At 36.0% G+C, this 20,764-nt stretch overlaps 1 protein-coding gene across 1 annotated transcript in view; it reads right to left on the bottom strand.

Annotated features, from left to right (window-relative positions):
* Window positions 1-19,774, bottom strand: part of Ufd4 (ubiquitin fusion-degradation 4-like) — a 146,330-nt gene extending 126,556 nt beyond the window's left edge. Inside the window, 1 exon segment of the mRNA XM_068287404.1 lies at window positions 19,578-19,774. The gene's annotated coding sequence lies outside the window, so the exon portion shown is untranslated.
* Window positions 19,775-20,764: the final 990 nt, after the last annotated feature.

Here is a 20,764-nt window from a genome sequence, read left to right as displayed (position 1 = left end):
TCTGCTAATGTTAAAACTTGCTATAGTATCGAATATCTTTTTATACTCAGTATATACTTTTCCAAAGCTAGTGTTTCTAGCCCTGAAATTATTAGACAATAAATTGTCTGCTGGAAGCCCAAAGGCAAAAACTTTGGCAATTTCTTTTGCTCTTGCAAATTTCATCCTGTATTCAGGTGGCATTTCCTCAGCTAGGTGATACAAAATGTTGATATGATTTACAGGAGAATTGTTCGTATTAATTATTCTACCTAGATAGTTAACTTGATCAACGTCTCTGATTAAGGTATTTCCTGATACTATGTTGAGATTTTTACGTCTTCCGTTGAAGTGCATAACTGAGAATTTCCTGGCGTGATGGGTTTATCGAATTGCATAGCTTCATAAAATCTTTAATTTTTTGTTCTAGTGCGTTTCTAGCCGTCAAGAAGTCTCTATGAAAGGTTTTTAGAAAGAAAAAGGTCATCTGTGCATAGATTAAATAATATTGGACTAAGACAGCTGCCTTGGCTAACACCTTTCTTCACATTGACTGAAGTCTTTCCCATTTGAAGTCTTCTATTTGAAAGAAAGTTAGTTATAAAGTTAATATTTAAATAGTTAAAACCACAGTCTAGTCTAGTCTTTACCTAAAATTGGAACGTTCACAGAGTCAAAGGCCTTACTAATATCTAAAACAGCCGCTGTAACTTGAAATCATTGGGCCTTCAGGTTGGCAATGTTATTGATAACGTCATTGATACAGTTAGCTGTCGAGTGTTTACGCCTAAATGCGTACGATCTCTCTCCATTTTACCTTTGATAAGACCTTGTAGACATTTAAACACTACAACAAGCAAATTGGCCTATTATTTGTGATTAAGAAAGAGTCAAAATTTTTTTTTTTTTTTGTACTGGGGTGACTTTAATATTTCTTCAGGCATCCGGAATGATTCCATTGTTCAAAATCTCATTTAACAAAGCTGATAGTTTTTCAAGTTCCCCTGGTGGAAGGGTGAGCAACATATTGTAAGAGGTTCTATCTAGGCCTTTGGCCGAGTGCAAGCTGCGTTTTTTATGAATTGAAAGAGGTCATCTGAATTAAAATTGGATTTCATTAAAACTTGTATATTGAGTGTGGGTAAGTTAATTAAATGCATTTATTGGTATCCGGTGCGGAAGCTATTCGCGAAGAAAGTTAACATGATCTTGTTCGCTAAATTGGGTATTGGATGGTTTCATTTGTTTGTACTTCCTCAGTGATTTTATTGTTCCCCATAATTCACTAGGGGATGCCGAGTTTGATAAGTTTTCATAACCTTATCGAAATTCTCCTTTCTGACTTTATAAATATGAGCGTTGAGTTTTTTGTTGTTGTCAAAATAAATTAGAGCATCAGACAATAATTTAGTAATAATAATAATTTAATAATTTAGGGAAGTCCTCTAAGACTTCTTTTATGAATTTTTGACGTGCTGTTACAGTGTTTTCATTGATTCTCATGATTATAGGGAGGTGACTGCTGTTTATAACAGACCAACTGATTTAATAATTGTCTTTATTTATAAAAGATAGATCTAGTATTGAGTTGCGCGAAGGGTTGGGCGCGTACGTAGGGGATCCATCATTAACGCATTTAAAGCCTGAGGAGGCCAACAGCTGTTCCTTTCGTGTCATGGGTAGGATTGCCCCAGATAGAAGATCTGGCATTGAAATCTCCTCCCACAACAGACTGTCCATTAAGGGCAGCGGCAGCGTTCAGAATGTCTTTACATCCCCTTTCAAAGCGGTTAGTATCTAAATTGGGAGGCGAATAAACGCTAAAGACATTGAGATTTTTTTTTCAGATTAATAGTTGAGATGCCTATTGATTTAAAATAGGAGTTGCTATAGCAGACTTTGAATTTTATAGCCATCGCTGCGAGGGTTGCAAACAAAGTTGTAATTCCTTAACCTGCACATGGAATTGTCAAAAACCCAGATTTCAGAAATTATAGAAATGTCGATGTCATTATTAACTTAAACCAGAGGGCCGGGGCTAACTTCGCTCGTCAAAGTTTGTATACCCTTGCACCTTTTTTGGTAACTCTTTCCTTACCCATTAGCCATCAATGTGGAAGAACGTTTTATTTAAAAAGGCTTATGTTTGCGAAAGAATGGCCTACAATCATATTAAATAACGAAGATATTGATCATAGTCACTGTTTTCCACCGATCGTTCCTATGGGAGCTATATGATATAGTCACCAGATCTTTATTGAATTTGGCACCGTCATTAACAGATATATTAAATTAAGAAATGTTTAATTTGACAGCAATCGCGTTAAAAGTAACGAAGTTATTTACAAAAGTCAGTGTTTTCGACCGATCGTTCCTATGGGAGCTATATGATATAGTCGACCGATCTTGATCAAATTTGGCACAGTCATTAAGAGATATATTAAACTAACAAATGATTAATTTGAAAGCAATCGCGTTAAAAGTAGCGAAGTTATTTATAAAAGTCACTGTTTGCGACCTATCGTTCCTATGGGAGCTATATGATATAGTCATCCGATCTTGATCAAATTTGGCACAGTAGTTTATAGGCGTAATAAACTCATTAATATTAAGTTTCGATAATAGTACAGAAAATAACGAAGTTATTGAGAAAAGTCACTGTTTTTTAATAGTTGTTGTGAAAGGTTCTAATACACATACATTAAATGTGAAGCACTGGACTTTTATAACTGTTGTTGGATTGAAATGATATTTTAGGTTGAAGAATAGATTTTCCTGATGTCAACCATAGTATTTAATGATGATATATTAGATCTCTTTTCTAAAAATTTTCTAATATCAGGTGTGAGGCTAGACTTATTTGAGATAGGTACGATGATATATTTGATGAAATTTCGTTTAGGCTAATTTCAGCTGTTTCTATAGCTGATTTTTCTACTGTATGTTGGCGTTGACTTGGCTCTTGGGAGTTTCTAGAAGGCACATCTTTTTGGTTCAGTTTGTATTCGTGATTTTTTAGAACATTTTTTCATTTGTCCATGGTAAGTTGAGCGTTTTTTCTTTCTCTAATTTGATTGGAATTGTTGCTTACAATCTTGTTATAAGGATTTAATATATGGATATTTTCTGCCCCCGTTTTGCAATTGTTTGAGCACCAGAGTTTGTTAAATTGGTTTGCCAAGGTGGCAGGAGAAAAGCCTCATTGTCAAATATGTCTGTAGGTTGTTGAATATCAAATAGTACTAGATATCTAATGTTGACTTCAGATCTAGATAGATTTTCTACTGCCATTTTTTATGGCAAAAGCTTTTTTTCTAGCCGGACAGTCTAGAGGTAGCAATATGTTCCTGTTTACAATTTTTACGTAAAGTATTTAAGTATTTCTTCTTTAGGATGGGGCTGTGAGCAGTTTCGGCATATCTCATATTTTTCTTTGCCGTGTTGTGCAAAGTGTCCGAATCTAAAGTAGCGGAAACATTGACTGAAAGGAACATAAGGGCTGATTTTAACTTTTGAGTATAAAAAGTCCTCAGGAATTTCAGAGCCTTTGAAAACTATTTTTACTCTACTTGTTGGGACTATGTCTTTATTTTCATTCTATCTTGTTACACGGACTATCTCATGAATTTAAATAGGTGAAGATATATATTCTTTTAATTCAGAGTCAGAGAACCCTACTGGAATTTGGAACTTTAAACCCGTTTTATAAATAAACCGCTTCAGAATTTTCGGCTCATATCCTATACCTTTTAATTTAGAGCACACGAGTTCGTTTGCAGCTTTGGCTGCCTGGCATTCTTCTTTGCACCGCCCATAACCTATTTTGCACACTTTTAAAATATCTGTAATTTTTTGTTTAAAAATAAATTGCTTTGGGCGGATTTGTCCCCGTCCTCGAGTAAGTATAGTTCGACTATTCGAAGAATTTGTTCAGTATTTAATAAATGTATTACAAGCTTTTGGTATCCAGAAAGGTAAATTTGAAGATATACAAAAAAAAAGTGTGACCAGCTTATGAAATATGTAATTATTTTATTTTATTTTAATGATTATTGAATAAGTAATAATTGTTCATCTATCCTACTAAGTTTGATTTAACATAAGAACCTTCACGGTAAGAGAACTCCAGCTGTTCTAAATATTTTGAAGAGAAATCTTTTACAAACGTAGTAAGTTCTCTGTATAATGCATGTACATATATGCAAACTCAACTTCTCAATATTTTGTACATGCGATCTTTTTTTACTATTTCTACACAAAAATATAAAATTGTAAACTTTTCTAATAAAAATATAATGAAAAACACACAGATCTTTGGTACTTTATGTTTGGTGTATGGTGTATGGTGTATGGTGTATGGTGTAGGTGATTGATAAATCTATCACAGGGTTTTCCAGTTATTTTTAGAAACCAATATGAGTTTTGCGAAATGGAACAGATTGCTTTGCTTTCATCATTTGTGGTTGGATAAGCACATAAATTTGCTACTTTGATTAAAAATTTTTGTCAAATCTTTTAAAATTAACAAAAATTGTGATTTTCAGGTATTATGCACACTTGTTGCTGTTTTAAAAAAACACAAGTTTATCCGATATAGAGCGTGGAAGAATTGTGGCACTGCGTGGTGTGAAAATATTAATTACACAATTGCAGAACATGTTGGCGAATATGAAAAACACAGCCAAAAATGACTATAATTTTGGCACCCCAGCTTTGATAGCACAATATTGAGTGACAACCGCGTATGAAATCTAGCGATCAAATAAAATATCAGCGCAAATAGGGAGACATTTTCCTGCTTTATATTGAAAAAATTCATGAAACCGAAGAAAATTCCTAGGCATAAATCTGCTCGTTTACAGTTTTTCAACAAATACAAAGTCTGCACTCTCAGTTTGGAAAAATACTCCGATGGGTGACGCTATTAAATTCGCGATTTGCGCGCACCCTTGATTATATTTGAAAACGATCGGTCTGTCAAGTGGTTTTCCCGCTAGAGTACTCACCGACTGGGAAAATGCTGTTCGTCAGAAAATCAGCTAAAGCTGTGTATCCACACTCAAATTTGTATGACAAACAAAGCAGTTTCGTCAAACATGTCGAAGATAAAACCTGTTCTATTTTCGTCAAACGCGCACTTCAAACACAAAAATTACTGCTAACAACACTATCCACTTTTACAATTTGCTTCAAACACAACACGTTTGTCATACAAATTTGAGTGTGGATACACAGCTTAAAAGTTTTGTATGCTCGCTTTACTGAAGACCAGTCAATTGAAGCGCTATATCTCTTTCTGTTTTATTCCGATTTACTTTAAGTTTTCACAATGAAGTAAGTAAGTATAGGTCGCCCGGACTTCTTTACTATACTATGCACTAGTAAAACAAATATATTTTAAATTTTATAATAACAAATGCATTTATGTATTTTTTAAAAATTCCGTCCTGCTTTTTACAAGCTCACTTATTATCTATTTTTTTGGATTTTGATCAAATTATGACATTTAAGAACGCCAAATTTGCTTGCAAACTAAATTATAGCAGATAATCCAGTTTTTTCAAGTTACGGGGGCGGAAGGTGGCGTGTCAATATTTGTAGACATACAAAATCTGCGCCTTTACTAAGCGAGTAGTATATGTACATACATACCAATTTTGCCTTTGAGAGAAACACTTTTGTTAAATTGCGGGGGAGTGACAAAAATTTTAAATAAACTCGATTACTTTAGTCTATTTACCAAATTTGGTGGCTCCGAGGTTATAGCATAGAAAATTATGTTATAGGCGCTAGACCAAGATTTTTGGGTATGCCAATTCATTATTCGGCCTGTTTTTAATTATATTATAAACAAAAATAAAAAAAACCAGAGGGCCGGGGCTAACTTCGACCGCGTAAAAGTTTGTATACCCTTGCAACTTTTTTGGTAACTCTATCCTTACCTATTAGCCATCAATGTGGAAGAACGTTTTATCTAAAAAGGCTTAAGCTTGAGAAAGAAAGGCCTACAATCATAGGAAATAACGAAGATATTGATCAAAGTCACTGTTTTCCACCGATCGTTCCTATGGGAGCTATATGATATAGTCACCCGATCTTTATCAAATTCGACACAGTCATTAACATATATATTAAATTAAGAAATGTTTAATTTAAAAGCAATCGCGTTAAAAGTAACGAAGTTATTTACAAAAGTCACTGTTTTCGACCAATCGTTCCTATGGGAGCTATATGATATAGTCACTTGATCTTGATCAAATTTGGCATAGTCGCTTATAGGCGTAGTTAACTCTCTAATATTAAGTTTCACGACAATAGCTCAGAAATAAACGAAGGTATTGAGAAAGTCACTGTTCGTGACTTGGCCGTTTGTATGGGAGCTATATTATATAGTCACCCGATCTTGATCAAATTTGGCATAGTCGCTTATAGGCGTAGTAAACTCTCTAATATTAAGTTTCACGACAATAGCTCAGAAAATAACGAAGTTATTGAGAAAGTCACTGTTCGTGACTTTGGGGTTTGTATGGGAGCTATATGATATAGTGGTCCGATCCGGCTGAATCCGAGATATACAACGCCTGCAGTATATACAAGCCTACGCGCAAAATTTCAGCTCTGTAGCTCTTACGGTCTAGGAGGAGTTTGCGTTGATCCAGACGGACGGACGGACGGACATGGCTATATACTTTGTATGGTCGGAGATGCTTCGTTCTATGCGTTGCACACTTCTGACCAAAATTAATATACCCTTTTTGCAAGGGTATAAACACTCTATTTTGATTTTTCGAGAATAATGAAGATTTTGTGTCAATAGTGCCAAATTGAGGCGAGCAAAATTATAGTAGCACATAATTTGAAGACTACAAAATTTCAAGGTATAAAATTTTATTTCTGGGAAATAGTTTTAAAATAAACAATGGCTTCCCTACGTCTATGTCTTTGGAATGCTAACGGCATCTCCAAGCACAAAAATGAACTGCAACTATTCCCAGACTCAAGTGAAATCGACGTTTTGCTGATTTCGGAAACACATTTAACATCAAAAAATAATTTTCAAATACCAAAATATACCTTCTATGCAACAAACCATCCAGACGGAAAAGCTCATGGCGGGACTGGTATCCTAATCAAAAACCGTATAAAACACTCGTTCCTCAACAGATTTGAAACACAGCACCTACAAGCAACTGCTATAAATCCTAAAGGCAAGCAGTTGTACAACACAATAGTCAACCCACTCAATAAGATGGATTGCGTCTCATAGGGTAGGCCTACTTATTGGCCCACAGATCCACAGAAAGTGCCTGACTTGATTGATTTCGCAGTAACCAAGAGGATTCCGCGTTATCGGATCACTGCGGATACACTGCTAGATTTAACCTCCGATCACTCTCCAGTGCTATTCACACTATTAACAAGACCACAAGTACTTGATCGCCCATATAGGCTTACAAACAACAAAACAAATTGGCTTAAATTTAAAATGTACATGAGTGCCCACATTGACTGTTTGCTTAAACCGGATGCTGCATTGACATGTGCGTCTGTGCACTTGAGTCGATGCTGGGAGCTGCAGCAAGAGTATCTACTCCATATGCCCCTACTAACACTAAACCTGTTAACAGGCCTACGAACCGACGAATGGAACAAGTAGTAACGGAAAAACGACGTCTAAAAAGAGAATGGCAGATTACTCGCTCACCAGCAGCAAAACTTCGCCTAAGGCATGCCAATCGCAACCTCTCCAAGAAGTTAAGACAAGAGAAAAGCTGGACTCAAAAAAATACATAGAAAGCTTAGTCCAACCAGCACTAAACATCCTCTGTGGAAAGCCCACCCAAAGTCCAGCTGAATCCAACATCAAACTCATGTGTACTTCCCCTTTCGAGCACATTAACGGATAGTGAGTACTCGGAACTCCAATTGGATGAGATCACTGCAGTTATTAAAAATCACATGGAGCCGAAAAAAGCTCTGGCCATGACCCAATTACTAACGCTATAAGAATTGGCTACTTCCCAAGTGCATGGAAAAGGTCCACTATCATTATGATTCCTAAAGTGGGAAAGGACAAAACCCAGCCATCATCCTATAGGCCCATTAGTTTGCTGCCATGTCTTTCAAAGCTTTTTGAAAAGGTCCTGCAGATCTGACTAAGCTCATTTCTGTCATCGGAGAACACAATCCCTTCACACCAGTTCGGCTTCCGCGGAAAACATGGGCAATTGAACAAGTCAATCGCAAAACATCCGAAATACGAACAGCATTCGAACTAAAAGAATACGGTGCTGTCTTTCTCGATGTTGCCCAGGCTTTCAATTGAATTTGGCTGGAGGGTCAGATGTTCAAAATCCGGCAAAAACCCCCACAGTACACCCACAAACTTATGGAATCTTCACAATAGGAAATTCGCCCAATAAAAGCCTCCGCAAAATCAGAGCAACACCTCAAGGTGGTAGAGGAATGGCTGGCAACCTGGCGTATCCGCGTCAACGAGCAGAAATGCAAACATGTTACATTTACGCTCAATAGAAGAAACTGTCCAGCTTTAGAGCATTAGTGCTAAACAACGTGTCAGTTCCTCAGGCCGTGGATGTCACTTACTTTGGCATCCACCTAGACAGAAGACTAATTTGGCGCAAGTACACCAAAGCAAAAAAGTCACAGCTTAAACTGAAGCTTTAGGAGGCCTAAAAAGGCAGTTTTTCGTGTTTTTTTTAGGATAGAAAAAAACAAGCAAATGTAATGAAATTTTTACATAATTTTATTACATATTTAAACTTACAAAAAACATTTTTTAAAATTTAAAATATCGAAGTACAGCCCACTTTCATCTACTTTTTGTGCACCACCGCGCAATTGAAGTGTCCAATTAGCGGGCAAAATGTAGTTCGCAATTTTTGTGTGAAACAAAAAAATCAAATGGATAATTAATTTTCATTAGTCCTTCTTCTATGTGAACCTGAAAACCCCCAAAAAAACGCGAAAATCAAAGTTTTTTTTAGATTTGAAAAAAAAAAGTTGAATTTTTCACCAAAAAACTTAACTTCATTTTACTAAAAAAATAGTTTAGAATTTTTTTTTCAAGAATTTGCAAGGTTTACAGAGGAGGTAATAAGATACTGAATCTAATAAGCTTTGGTTTTTTTACGACTGGTTGAATACTTTTTTTGTAATTATGCCCGCCAATTTTGGAAAATCCCAAAAATGAAAACTCGAGAAAACGCGCTTTAAAGTTTACGTTCGGAAAAAATATTTAGTACCCGAACGTTCGTATACTCGACTGCTTTTAGTGCTGTATCTTCGAAAATAATTCGAATTGTCTTTCCAAAATTGATAGACATATTCTTAGATATATTAGGAACAGATTTAAGCAATAAAAAAAAATTCGATTTTTTAAGCCTACTAAAGCAGGCAAAAAAAAAAAACCAATTCAATATTAGCCTATTAATAATTAGTAGCATGTCCACTGATCTGCAGTGACGCGGCATGGAGTCTACCAGTTTCTGGCAACTTTCTGGTGCTATGGCCTTCCGTGTCCGCTCTATAGCAGTCCAAGGACCTCTTATAGTGATTGGCTTACAGCAGCTACTTCCTTCTAGACGTCACAACGTCAACACAAATTTTCGATTGGGTTTATACAGTGTTACACGGTACTATTTTTTTTTACTCGCAACTGTTGGTGTTCATATGAACAGACAAACGGACATGGCTATATGGACTTTAATATACCATTTCAACTTATGGGTGCTTGGTACAACAAGTAAAACTTGTGTATTCTCCTCGGGCCAGATGGTCTGCATGGATGACTACTTAGGTTTTTGATTTGGAAGGGGTAATATTCTTTTAAATAAAAATGGCAAAATGTCCGAATCGTCTAACTATAGGTTAATTCCGCTATTCATGCTTTTCACACTATTCATTAATGAACTGTCATCTGACGACGTCAAACTTTGTCTCACTTATAGAGAAAAGAATTCATTTAGTCGGCTACAAGATAATCCTAACCAGAGGGATTATCTACCCTTGCAACTTTTTTGGTAACTCTTTCCTTACCTATTAGCCATCAATGTGGAAGAACGTTTTATCTAAAAAGGCTTATGCTTGCGAAAGAATGGCCTACAATCGTAGGAAATAACGAAGATATTGATTAAAGTCTCTGTTTTTCACCGATCGTTCCTATGGGAGCTATATGATATAGTCACCCGATCTTTATCAAATTTGGCACAGTCATTAACCGAAATATTAAACTAACAAATGTTTAATTTGAAAGCAATCGCGTTAAAAGTAACGAAGTTATTTACAAAAGTCACTGTTTTCGACCGATCGTTCCTATGGGAGCTATATGATATAGTCACCAGATCTTTATCAAATTTGGCACAGTCATTAACAGATATATTAAACTAACAAATGTTTAATTTGAAAGCAATCGCGGTAAAAGTAGCGAAGTTATTTATAAAAGTCACTGTTTGCGACCGAGCGTTCCTATAGGAGCTATATGATATAGTCACCCGATCTTGATCAAATTTGGCATAGTCGCTTATAGGCGTAGTAAACTCTCTAATATTAAGTTTCACGACAATAGCTCAGAAAATAACGAAGTTATTGAGAAAGTCACTGTTCGTGACTTTGGGGTTTGTATGGGAGCTATATGATATAGTGGTCCGATCCGGCTGAATCCGAGATATACAACGCCTGCAGTATATACAAGCCTACGCGCAAAATTTCAGCTCTGTAGCTCTTACGGTCTAGGAGGAGTTTGCGTTGATCCAGACGGACGGACATGGCTATATACTTTGTATGGTCGGAGATGCTTCGTTCTATGCGTTGCACACTTCTGACCAAAATTAATATACCCTTTTTGCAAGGGTATAAACACTCTATTTTGATTTTTCGAGAATAATGAAGATTTTGTGTCAATAGTGCCAAATTGAGGCGAGCAAAATTATAGTAGCACATAATTTGAAGACTACAAAATTTCAAGGTATAAAATTTTATTTCTGGGAAATAGTTTTAAAATAAACAATGGCTTCCCTACGTCTATGTCTTTGGAATGCTAACGGCATCTCCAAGCACAAAAATGAACTGCAACTATTCCCAGACTCAAGTGAAATCGACGTTTTGCTGATTTCGGAAACACATTTAACATCAAAAAATAATTTTCAAATACCAAAATATACCTTCTATGCAACAAACCATCCAGACGGAAAAGCTCATGGCGGGACTGGTATCCTAATCAAAAACCGTATAAAACACTCGTTCCTCAACAGATTTGAAACACAGCACCTACAAGCAACTGCTATAAATCCTAAAGGCAAGCAGTTGTACAACACAATAGTCAACCCACTCAATAAGATGGATTGCGTCTCATAGGGTAGGCCTACTTATTGGCCCACAGATCCACAGAAAGTGCCTGACTTGATTGATTTCGCAGTAACCAAGAGGATTCCGCGTTATCGGATCACTGCGGATACACTGCTAGATTTAACCTCCGATCACTCTCCAGTGCTATTCACACTATTAACAAGACCACAAGTACTTGATCGCCCATATAGGCTTACAAACAACAAAACAAATTGGCTTAAATTTAAAATGTACATGAGTGCCCACATTGACTGTTTGCTTAAACCGGATGCTGCATTGACATGTGCGTCTGTGCACTTGAGTCGATGCTGGGAGCTGCAGCAAGAGTATCTACTCCATATGCCCCTACTTACACTAAACCTGTTAACAGGCCTACGAACCGACGAATGGAACAAGTAGTAACGGAAAAACGACGTCTAAAAAGAGAATGGCAGATTACTCGCTCACCAGCAGCAAAACTTCGCCTAAGGCATGCCAATCGCAACCTCTCCAAGAAGTTAAGACAAGAGAAAAGCTGGACTCAAAAAAAATACATAGAAAGCTTAGTCCAACCAGCACTAAACATCCTCTGTGGAAAGCCCACCCAAAGTCCAGCTGAATCCAACATCAAACTCATGTGTACTTCCCCTTTCGAGCACATTAACGGATAGTGAGTACTCGGAACTCCAATTGGATGAGATCACTGCAGTTATTAAAAATCACATGGAGCCGAAAAAAGCTCTGGCCATGACCCAATTACCAACGCTATAAGAATTGGCTACTTCCCAAGTGCATGGAAAAGGTCCACTATCATTATGATTCCTAAAGTGGGAAAGGACAAAACCCAGCCATCATCCTATAGGCCCATTAGTTTGCTGCCATGTCTTTCAAAGCTTTTTGAAAAGGTCCTGCAGATCTGACTAAGCTCATTTCTGTCATCGGAGAACACAATCCCTTCACACCAGTTCGGCTTCCGCGGAAAACATGGGCAATTGAACAAGTCAATCGCAAAACATCCGAAATACGAACAGCATTCGAACTAAAAGAATACGGTGCTGTCTTTCTCGATGTTGCCCAGGCTTTCAATTGAATTTGGCTGGAGGGTCAGATGTTCAAAATCCGGCAAAAACTCCCACAGTACACCCACAAACTTATGGAATCTTCACAATAGGAAATTCGCCCAATAAAAGCCTCCGCAAAATCAGAGCAACACCTCAAGGTGGTAGAGGAATGGCTGGCAACCTGGCGTATCCGCGTCAACGAGCAGAAATGCAAACATGTTACATTTACGCTCAATAGAAGAAACTGTCCAGCTTTAGAGCATTAGTGCTAAACAACGTGTCAGTTCCTCAGGCCGTGGATGTCACTTACTTTGGCATCCACCTAGACAGAAGACTAATTTGGCGCAAGTACACCAAAGCAAAAAAGTCACAGCTTAAACTGAAGCTTTAGGAGGCCTAAAAAGGCAGTTTTTCGTGTTTTTTTTAGGATAGAAAAAAACAAGCAAATGTAATGAAATTTTTACATCATTTTATTACATATTTAAACTTACAAAAAACATTTTTTAAAATTTAAAATATCGAAGTACAGCCCACTTTCATCTACTTTTTGTGCACCACCGCGCAATTGAAGTGTCCAATTAGCGGGCAAAATGTAGTTCGCAATTTTTGTGTGAAACAAAAAAATCAAATGGATAATTAATTTTCATTAGTCCTTCTTCTATGTGAACCTGAAAACCCCCAAAAAAACGCGAAAATCAAAGTTTTTTTTAGATTTGAAAAAAAAGTTGAATTTTTCACCAAAAAAACTTAACTTCATTTTACTAAAAAAATAGTTTAGAATTTTTTTTCAAGAATTTGCAAGGTTTACAGAGGAGGTAATAAGATACTGAATCTAATAATTTTTTTACGACTGGTTGAATACTTTTTTTGTAATTATGCCCGCCAATTTTGGAAAATCCCAAAAATGAAAACTCGAGAAAACGCGCTTTAAAGTTTACGTTCGGAAAAAATATTTAGTACCCGAACGTTCGTATACTCGACTGCTTTTAGTGCTGTATCTTCGAAAATAATTCGAATTGTCTTTCCAAAATTGATAGACATATTCTTAGATATATTAGGAACAGATTTAAGCAATAAAAAAAAATTCGATTTTTTAAGCCTACTAAAGCAGGCAAAAAAAAAACCAATTCAATATTAGCCTATTAATAATTAGTAGCATGTCCACTGATCTGCAGTGACGCGGCATGGAGTCTACCAGTTTCTGGCAACTTTCTGGTGCTATGGCCTTCCGTGTCCGCTCTATAGCAGTCCAAGGACCTCTTATAGTGATTGGCTTACAGCAGCTACTTCCTTCTAGACGTCACAACGTCAACACAAATTTTCGATTGGGTTTATACAGTGTTACACGGTACTATTTTTTTTTACTCGCAACTGTTGGTGTTCATATGAACAGACAAACGGACATGGCTATATGGACTTTAATATACCATTTCAACTTATGGGTGCTTGGTACAACAAGTAAAACTTGTGTATTCTCCTCGGGCCAGATGGTCTGCATGGATGACTACTTAGGTTTTTGATTTGGAAGGGGTAATATTCTTTTAAATAAAAATGGCAAAATGTCCGAATCGTCTAACTATAGGTTAATTCCGCTATTCATGCTTTTCACACTATTCATTAATGAACTGTCATCTGACGACGTCAAACTTTGTCTCACTTATAGAGAAAAGAATTCATTTAGTCGGCTACAAGATAATCCTAACCAGAGGGATTATCTACCCTTGCAACTTTTTTGGTAACTCTTTCCTTACCTATTAGCCATCAATGTGGAAGAACGTTTTATCTAAAAAGGCTTATGCTTGCGAAAGAATGGCCTACAATCGTAGGAAATAACGAAGATATTGATTAAAGTCTCTGTTTTTCACCGATCGTTCCTATGGGAGCTATATGATATAGTCACCCGATCTTTATCAAATTTGGCACAGTCATTAACCGAAATATTAAACTAACAAATGTTTAATTTGAAAGCAATCGCGTTAAAAGTAACGAAGTTATTTACAAAAGTCACTGTTTTCGACCGATCGTTCCTATGGGAGCTATATGATATAGTCACCAGATCTTTATCAAATTTGGCACAGTCATTAACAGATATATTAAACTAACAAATGTTTAATTTGAAAGCAATCGCGGTAAAAGTAGCGAAGTTATTTATAAAAGTCACTGTTTGCGACCGAGCGTTCCTATAGGAGCTATATGATATAGTCATCCGAACTTGATCAAATTTGGCACAGTAGTTTATAGGCGTAATAAACTCTCTAATATTAAAGTTTCACGATAATAGCACAGAAATTAACGAAGTTATTGAGAAAAGTCACTGTTCGTGACTTTGGGGTTTGTATGGGAGCTATATGATATAGTGGTCCGATCCGGCTGAATCCGAGATATACAACCCCTGCAGTATATACAAGCCTACGTGAAAAATTTCAGCTCTGTAGCTCTTACGGTCTAGGAGGAGTTTGCGTTGATCCAGACGGACGGACGGACGGACATGGCTATTTGAACTCGTCTCGTCGTGCTGATCAAGAATATATATATTTTGTATGGTCGGAGATGCTTCGTTCTATGCGTTGCACACTTCTGACCAAAATTAATATACCCTTTTTGCAAGGGTATAAAAATTTTAAATCCTGGTGCCAGTTTAATTTATTAAATCTTAACACTACTAAATACAAGGTAATGACCTTTCATCGTGACTTTTTTTAACCGGTTACTTATTTTCTAAACAATAGTCCCTCAGGACGTCTCAATGGTATGAATGATTTGGGCGTATTCATGGACCATGAATTAAATTTTAACACAAAAGATTTGACGGTTCTTATACAACAAACCTTATTTTTATTTTGTTTGTCCGTCCTATTTTAAACTATGGCATCTCAATTTTGCATGTGAGCATCTCAATATGAGTCGCACCAGACTAGACTTGAGTCCGTTCTAAATTAGTCCTTGCTATTTGCTCTTCGTGGCTTAAGCTAGTATCGAAATGCCAATTAGCCTTCGTATTCTAGTAGCCTTAATTTAATTAACGTCCCTCTTAATTAACCGTATAATTTTTTTCGATGCACATTTGTTTACCCATTAAATCTTTTTGGAGTTTTAAACATAATTTTTTTTACAATCTAAGTGCGAAAGAAACCAAAAAGAATGCCACAGCTTATTTCAACCACATACTTTGTTTTATTTTGCGAGCAGCGAGAACTTGTCCTCGGCCACTTTTAATCTGGTCATTCCCGCAGGAAAATTGGGGAAAATTGCACAGTCCAACGCATGATTTACCGATTTTTTCGCGAAAATAGAACCCATGACAAGGGTAAAAGTGATATTAACAAAATTTGTAATTCATCAGACGAGCGCTATATTATAAACCCAAGATTATCGGCTCCAAAAGTGGCCAAAGAAGTTGAGGAAGAGCTGGACAAGTCATGCCACCCAGAAACGATTCGCCGGGTGCTTCGGGAGCATCACTTCAATGGCAGAGTAGCGCGCCAGAAACCATTTATAAGTTTTCCCAGTACAATTTGCACAAGGACAATGCCTATTGGAATACAGTGTTATTCTGTGATGAGTCCAAATTTAATATTTTCGGATCAGATGGAGCTTCTTATGTGTGGCGAAAGCCCAATACTGAACTGCAAGCTAAAAATTTAAAGGCCACAGTAAAGCATGGCGGTGGCAGCGTTATGGTATGGGACTGTATGTCGGCAGCCGGCGTCGGAAACCTTCAATTTATTGAAACGACTATGGATATAATTGCTTATCTCGAGATATTGAAGGCCAATTTGCTTCAAAGCGCAGAAAAACTTGGTATTGCGGACGTCTTTAGGTTCTACCAAGATAATGACCCAAAGCATAAGGCGGGCATTGTGCAGACTTGGCTCATCTTGAACTGTCCTCATGTTGTCCATCCACCAGCCCAGTCACCAGACATGAATGTCATTGAAAAAAGGAAAATTTCGAATAAATCGGACCTTAAAACGGCATTAACTGATGGGAGAAGATAACGCCACAAGTGACCCAAAATTTGGTCGAAGCGATGCCAAAAAGGCTCAAAACGGCAGTTGACCAAAAAGGTGGTCACACCAAATATTAATAGTTAAAAATTTTTTAAAATATTATTTTAAATAGTGTAATTTACTAGCTGGTTGAAATAAGCTGCGGCATTACTTTTGGTTCACTTTTTAGTTTTTAAGTTCCGAAAATGTTATGAGTACACTTAAAATATATATTAAATCATATTTTATATTTTGAAACATTACATTAACTACTTGCATTTAAATTTTTTTTTTTTTTTATATCGCTTTTAGTTTAGATTTTATAGCAAGAAAACTTTTTTTCAGGGAGCTGGTTGAAATAAGCTGTGAGTCACTGTATGTATATATTTTATACTTTATTAGTTCGCCCCATTCTGGAGTGTGGATCTTTCGCTTGGTCTCCTCAATAAGAGTTTTATCAAAAGTTGAGATCTGCTTTAAAACCGTTTTTACGTTATGCCCTCATCCGAACTGTTGAGCCACATTAATATTTCTGATCCATCTAGAAGGACCCGCAATTACACACTGCTTACACTTCCTACCTGCGTTACTATCTTTGCACTACATGAACGTTTTCGAATGAAATGACTGTAACAGACTTTGCAACGTTATCGGTTCGGAAATACATACAGTGAGCCCAAAAAGTATTTGCGCACTTAAAATTATCACCTTTATCCCAAGCAAGATTTGTTTTATTTGTCGACACCCCAAAATAAAAATGCAATCCTGTATAATATGGTTTAAATTATCTAATTCACAAATAAAAATTCATTTTCCTAGCATTTTTTCGCAGTTTTGTTCAATAAACTAAAAAATAGGCACATCTTCACGACAAAAAAGTATTGGTACAATTTCATAGTAGATTAAGAAAATTACAAAAAAAATCAAAATAAAATAAAAATTCATATTTCGTGCTTCCTACCAAGTTCGTCATCTCCTGACTTCCAATTTTCTCCCACTTTTTAATAATTGCTGTTTTAAGGATATCTTTGGAAGTTATATGATAGTTTCATATTTTTTTCTCCAATAATCCCCATACATGCTCTATAGGATTAAGATCGGGTGATTGTGGAGGGGTTTTTAGCTACTTGCAGTGATAAATGAGCCACTCCTGAACAAAAACGAAGATTGTTTTGGATCATTATCTTGTTGGAAAAACCATTGAGATCCACTAAGGCCTAACTTTTCAACACTAGGGGCCAAATTACTTTTTAAAACTTCCAAGAAAGCATACTTGTCCATATTGCCTTCGATAAAGGTCAGCTGACCCACTACCGATGCTGCACAACAGCCCCACACCATGACATGCCCGCCACCATGCTTGACCATGTTCCAAAACAAATCCGGCTCATTGACATATTTTTTTGCAAAATCTAGACTTTTTTTGTTGGTCTTTGAAATGTATGGTTTGCGCCTTGGTACTCGACTATAGAAGCCAGTCCTGTTAAGTGTATTTCTAATAGTTTGAGGGCAAAAGTTTTCCTTGAACGTCTCCTGTAACTCGTGACACAATTTCACAGCCGATCGCATTGGCTTTTGAGTAAATGCAGCCACAATAACCCTTTCCTGGCGAGGAGTAAATCTTTTTGGACGTCCGATTCGGCCTGCTGGTTCCAATTTTCGGTAGTAACGTAATGTTTTATAACATTTCGAACACTTGACGACGATCTGTCCACTAACTCGCCAAGTTTTTTACATATAGTTTTGAAATTATTTCACGAGATTCTAAGGAAATTTCTGCTCCTCTGCCCATTTTGATCGTTTCTGTCAGAATTTAGATCGAAAACTGGTGCTGAACACATTATGTGTGTATGCTAGCAGCTCTTGTTCAAAGAATATCAGAAAAAACGGAACTTAGCCGTTACAACAGCAAAAAAGTTAGAAGTTATGAAAAATTGTGCCAATACTTTTTTTGGCGTGAAGATGTGCCTATTTTTTAGTTTATTAAAGATAACTGCGAAAAAATGCTAGGAAAATGAATTTTTATTTGTGAATTAGATAATTTAAGCTATATTATACAGAATTGCATTTTTATTTTGGGGTGCCCACAAATAAAACAAAACTTGCATGGAATGAAAGGTGAAAATTTTAAGTGTGCCAATGCTTTTTTGGCTCACTGTATCTACCCTGGTTATAAAAACTGCCGTCTTGCTTATCTCCTCGCTCGTATTTAATTGGGCCCGGGCCTGGTGTTATATGCAGGGCCGCAGAGAGAAAATCAGGGCCAGAGGGTAACCATGTTCGGGCCCCCTACTTCACTTCAAATAAATCCGCTATTTTCGACTGTGATGTATTGCGGGCCCTTCTAAAAACTACGGGCCCGGGGGAAACCCACCCGTCTCCACCCCTCTCGATGACCATGGTTATATGGGCCACTTATTCGTATGTTTACGTCTAATAGCAAATACATAAATGTATTCATACGTACATACATACATATGTAACTTTCAAAGTCTTACTTTGTTCCTTACTCCATCCCCTTTGCAAATCATTTGTACATTACATGTTAATACCAACATATGTACATACCTATGTATGTATACATACATACATATGTACATACATACATATGTACATATATACATACATACTTTTGTATAATATTTGACATTAAAAACTATCTCACTTGTCAATTTTATAAAGATACATATGTATGTACTTCAAAGATTTTTCGTGTAAAACTACATATGTATGTATGTAAATATGTAAAATAGCGGTCCGATCTAAAAGACATTTCATACATTATCTCAACCATGTTATAAATAGCTTAAATAACAAGTTTTATCCCAATGGCTTTCAAATTGGCGGAATTAAGTCAAAATGTTCATATGTACATACATATATGTATGAACATATGTATGTACATAAGTAAATTGATTTACTATTATGCTTACAATTCATCATACATACATACATATGTATGTATGTATTTATTTGCGTAGGTTGATAGCTACAAATGGATGTATGTATGCACATTGGAATGTATGAACATGGCTGTGTCATTTAAATTCATACACATAATCATAACTATGTATGTATGTATATGTACATAAGACACAAACTGTTTAACTGATAAATATTTATATACACTATATTTATTTTTATATACGTAAATAGAACTTAAAATATAAAATGATACTCATTTAGGGTTAAATGTACATACTTTTTACAAGTTAATGTAATTTGTATTGCTTTGTCATAATATCAAGTAGTCACATGCGATTCAAACAACGATTTGACAAGCTGCTTTCATTACCCAACTCACATTAAAAATTTATTTCCGAAATCAAAACTAAATGTACTTGTATTTCGTCAAACACGGAATTTTAGAACAAATAAATTCATATGTATATACGCATTATATGAGGAACTTTTAATATAGGGCTGGAAAACAATCGAAGGCACTAATTATTTTATCGATAGATTTTGATTTTTCGAAAATATCGATTGTATTCCTTATATCTCATATCTCTGAATTAATTTCTTAAACTTTTACTTTGACTTGATGTTGTCGTGATGCTTAAATCTTATACTTGGTATCGTTAATCAACAATAGCAGTGGTTATTTTCAAGTTATTGTTTAGAAATACATGTTACTTTCATCCTATGTTTTAAATCTGTTTTTGTTTCTAGCAAGATTTCAAACAATATTAATGGTTTTTCTTGATACGAAAAATATATACACACCAGAGATCTGCAAAATTCATTTATGATTTACTCATACGTTAAAATTCTGACTCAATTCCACTCCCTGAACGAAAGTCAGCGTGGAGTGAAAATCAGCTCATGCTGATGACCATACGAATTGCGTATATGCACAGCCTTCGGTACACATTTCGGCTTATCCGAATAATCGTGCCATTCGGCTCAACCGATGAAACATTTATATGTACACGAACTCACTGTTGAGTTTTTTCATGGTCAATGTGCTACCGATCTTTTGGGCGTATGTTGTTTCGGCTCAACATTGATTTAAATCAACCTGTATGAGTTTGTTCATGTGCTGAGTCAAGGAAATCAAAATACGTAATTTCACAACAGATTATACATATATTTTCATATTCAATCAAAAGAAAATTAACAAAAAAAATGAAATAAAATAAAAAAAAAATTTCACACCTATGTACACATGTCACTGACTTCGGCATCATGAGCTGATTTTCAGTCAACGCTGATTTTCATTCAGTGAGGTGAATTGAGTAAGAATTTGAGCGTATAAGTAAATCAAGAAAAAAAATCAATGGTGAGCCGAATAAACTCGGTAAGAAAAAAATATGAGCGGATTAGAGTCAATTTAAGTCGACAGTGAGTTCTTGTACATACGAATGTTTGATCGGCTGAGCCGAATGA

This window comes from Drosophila tropicalis, unplaced genomic scaffold (genome assembly GCF_018151085.1).
Source record: "Drosophila tropicalis isolate 14030-0801.00 unplaced genomic scaffold, ASM1815108v1 contig_527, whole genome shotgun sequence".
In the NCBI taxonomy this organism is placed as follows: Eukaryota; Metazoa; Arthropoda; class Insecta; order Diptera; family Drosophilidae; genus Drosophila; species Drosophila tropicalis.
The sequence above is the reverse complement of the archived record's forward strand: the minus strand, read 5'-3'. Positions and strand labels throughout refer to the sequence as shown.